Source organism: Papaver somniferum, unplaced genomic scaffold (assembly GCF_003573695.1).
Source record: "Papaver somniferum cultivar HN1 unplaced genomic scaffold, ASM357369v1 unplaced-scaffold_133, whole genome shotgun sequence".
Lineage (NCBI taxonomy): Eukaryota > Viridiplantae > Streptophyta > Magnoliopsida > Ranunculales > Papaveraceae > Papaver > Papaver somniferum.
In genome coordinates this window covers 942,579-946,618 of record NW_020622492.1, presented here as the reverse complement: position 1 = coordinate 946,618, position 4,040 = coordinate 942,579, and the positions used below count along the sequence as shown (strand labels likewise).

At 35.0% G+C, this 4,040-nt stretch overlaps 1 long non-coding RNA gene across 3 annotated transcripts; it reads right to left on the bottom strand.

Annotated features, from left to right (window-relative positions):
- Window positions 1-220: 220 nt before the first annotated feature.
- Window positions 221-3,698, bottom strand: LOC113333437. 3 transcript variants are annotated; one of them, XR_003351987.1, is made up of 7 exons: window positions 3,424-3,698; window positions 2,310-2,346; window positions 2,085-2,197; window positions 1,520-1,581; window positions 1,286-1,412; window positions 1,106-1,205; window positions 221-598 (listed from the first exon to the last, which is right to left on the bottom strand). It is a non-coding gene; the product is annotated as an uncharacterized LOC113333437 (long non-coding RNA). The 3 variants fall into 3 exon arrangements; XR_003351986.1 differs by lacking the exon at window positions 3,424-3,698 and adding an exon at window positions 2,513-2,876; XR_003351985.1 differs by lacking the exon at window positions 3,424-3,698 and having other exon boundaries at window positions 222-598; window positions 2,310-2,876.
- Window positions 3,699-4,040: the final 342 nt, after the last annotated feature.

Here is a 4,040-nt window from a genome sequence, read left to right as displayed (position 1 = left end):
TTAATACCTCGATGTCAAAGATGCATCCATAATTTAATTATTTTCAGTTGATTTCATTATTCTTCTGATGCTAGATTTGATTATTTAAATTCTATTTACTACTTCTAATATTATCGTTTTAAGGGTTTTACTATATTAATTACCTATTTTTAACTATGTCATACTTTTTTCTGAACAAAATAGCACGGGCGCAACAGCTAGTTAAAATAAATCCCAGATAAGTTATTTTACAGTAGAACTTCCGGAAATATATTATATTCGCTGAAGGCATTGCTTTCTCGATTTCTAGCATCAACAACTTAATCTCCTTGCCGGAGATATATCAACAACTTGTTTAACGTCATTGTGCGTGCCAACCTTAGTTGGAGGGAGCGATATCCTTGAAACAAATGCTGACTGGCCTGGTTGTCTCGTACTGTGGCTCTTATTGCACGTGGTAAACATAATAACCACTCTCAGTTTTGTTGCATTGTAAATGCCCTCTCAGAATCATAATTGAGGTCCAACTTAATAACGGGTGGGCACGATAGATCAACCAATTCAGCAATTCACATGGACATCCAATGAATCCTGCTCCATTCTCTTTAGTTTCATCCACCTTGCACAAAGCAAAAAGAAAAGTGCTTAATATCAGTTCGCACCGAAACCATATCCCTTGTCTTGTTGTCAACTGAGTAAGAAGCTAAATTGTGGCGTTTAACTGCCAACCAAGTTATGCATTTTTAAATAGATTATGTCAACAGTTAAAGCAAAATTTCACAAATCTACTGTACTTGGTATTTCCCAAAAATCACCTTCAAATATAAATATATATGATCCAAACGCTATACTTAGTTTGCATAGGAAGATAATACTTTACTGGCATAATTCTAAAACCTTTTGGACTTACAGATAAAGGAAAGAGAAAGATAGACAACAAAAAAGAAATGTAACCTATGGGAGAATAAAAAGAATTCTTTCAAGGAAAGAACAATTGTATAGTAGAGCTATATTCATTGTCGAGCCACAGCCTCAGCAACTAATACTTTTGTTACGAACATGAACTAACGGATTCAAGAATAGTAATATGGCAGTTGTAATAATTTGAACGGTCAAGTGTGTATACCTTAGACTTTGTATTGTAATCTCGAGCATTTAGCTGGATTGTCCGCAGGCTCTCTGAAGCAGCTGGATGTTGGTTATGGTTTTTAAGAAGCCTACTACATCTGCATTACAAAGGTTGTCAAGATCAGCTATTCAAAACAAATAATACCAGCAAAAACAACACAGGTGCAATAATGTTTACCTGTAAGATGTATGTTCTAGAGGTGTAGCTGGTAGCTACTTTCTGCTTCATGTTGAATGACTTGAGAGTAATCAGGAAATCCACAACATTATTAAGGATCTGCGAAAATCCAGACATTGGAAATATCCTGCGAAATTGTGGATTGCCGAAGTTAGGTTAGGGTAAACTAAAACTTTTCTAGCCCTTTTAGCATAATTTAAACATTTTAGCATAGTTTAAACATTAAAAGATCACCGTCTCTTTTGTCGTCAGCTCTCCCAAGTCTGCGGAAGGTGTGTAACAATCGCCTTTTAGCCCTGACCATAAAATGTTGGTTAGAACAAAATTTTGTTCCACACAAATCATGGAATTGCATAAAGTTGAGCAAGATGAGACAATTCGACGCATTGCATGAAAAAAACGTGGCTTTCTGTAATAACCCCCAGTTCTCCATACAAAAATGATAACTCGAGCAACTGATTCTGCAATAATCTCAACTTCCTGAAAGATTGCTCGTAAACAAATATAACGAAAGTTGATTGGTGCAATACTCCCTCCGCCCAGCCCTAACCATCTAAAGGATTATATGCTTTAAGTAAACCTACAATGCACTCTAAAAGTCGGAGTTACAAATCCTATCCTATCATCCGGCGAACTGAGCTCACTATACGCTAAAGATAATGGACATAGTTTCTGCCAAAAGGTTGAAGAGATTTTAGGAAAAATGAGTTACGTGCAACAAAATGACATGCAAATAATATACGAATACGAAGTGCAGATTATGATATAACAGTATCGAGAGAAGAATTTGTTTACGAACCTTGTTTTACTCCTATTTCTGACCTTTTTTTTTTTTTGATAGGCATTTCTGACCTATTTATTTCACTTGCTCTTTTCTCTTTTTCATTCTCTGCTTTAAGCAGGCAATTTGTACTGCAACAACATGAACCTTTTTTTCTTCAAAGAGGAGATAAACAAAAACTAAAGTATTGTACAGAAAGGAATACAAAAACTTCAGCTAAGCTACCATAAGATCGAGACAAACCTTTTTTTATCCTTTTCACCCTCCAAGATGCATTTTTCTGATGAAATAAAAAAAAAGTAATCCAACAGTGTTTTTCAGTTAGTGTCACTGGAATTAACTTTCAATTTACAATTACGAAACCCAATACCCCAAATGAATCAAAAACTACAGAAAACCAATTAAGCTAAATATATCAACAGCATCCATAAACCAATAAATTCTACCTTTTTTTGATTCATACAATTAAAACCCTATAAAAGATCACAACTAATATAAATTGAAAGCCCTGGTTGCAAATATTCAACGATCAAGTCTGAGCGGAAGTTATCCCTAGAGGGGTTCGGTTGATTTGAAATCTAATTTTTGATTTCATCAAGGAAGAAGAAGAGACAGAAGAAAATGAGAATATGAGACTCAAGTAGATCGGTTGATATGAGACATGAAGCGGAGATTTGAAAAACAGAAGCAGAATTACAAATAAAGTTTTTAGTCGGGACGACCGAAGGGAGTCCCTTCTATACCGCCGGTATGGGGCTAAAAATGCATCGTTTGCAACGTTTTGTTTTTTAATTTTAATCGACCCAATTGAATGGGTATTGATCGTTTATTTTCGAAATTGAATTAACAATCGGAGAGTTATCGTCCCCGACTATGGTTAGGAGCAATGAAAACGATTGGAAGTCGACCCGATCAGATTAGGCATGAAAATGATCAAAAAACCGTCACCTAAACTTTTAATTTTAATCTTGATCGTTGGTTGCCAACAAAATTCAGCCATCAGATTTAAAACTGTTACTGAAATGTTACAAAATATGTTACACAATTGTTACAATATAAGTGTTAGACAGATATAACTCTTATAAATGTTATATATTAACTGTTACAAAGTTTATTGCAAAAGTTGTAACAAATTGCGTCACAAAAACAGGCTCCCTGACTTTGGTCGTCCCTGCACTGCTGTAGCAGTCATCTAGTTTTATTACATATATAATGTTGTTAGTTAATCATGATCACAGTCATTTTAGTGAAAAGACAAAGTGCAAAAAAATGGAAAAAAGAGATTACGTCTCCTTTGTGTTGATTTGCAATAAACTTTAAAGAAAACTAATTCATAAGACCAAAGATAAAAGAATACCTAGCCAAATTTGACAGGAACAGAGCCGTGAAATCGATTCTCCAATCTAATTATTTCACACATCACATCTACTTCTGTTTCCCAATATGAATTCTGAATTCAAAATCACAAATCTGTTACGTCTATATCTCAATCGATTGATGTGATCTATGAATATGGGAAAATATAGTATAAGAATCCAGTCATCAAAAAAAGATCCGTGGAATAAAGATAAAAGCCATTCAGGGAGAAAAGTCGAATTGAACCCAAAAATCTCTCTACGATTTCTCCATCTACCTTCCTCTAAACCTAACCGATCAGTGAGTTAGTGGAAACATTAATGGAGAAGTTGAAATTAGTGGTCAGAAAACCATCGATTCATCTTTGTAAACTGAGAGAAGGATTTCTAAATTAGTGGAAATACTAATTTATTAATCTGCATCGAAGATACCGAGTTAACCATGGACGCAAAGGATCGCAAGCCTTTGGATTAACAAAATCAAGATACTAGGAGGAAGGGAAAATCACGGCCGCCAGTTAGAAACTCCAATGTATCCTGGCCGTCCCGTGACACCCCAAACCCTCCTGTTTTATAAACATTGAATTTCTTTTAGTTAGAACAACTAGTTTCAAACCCG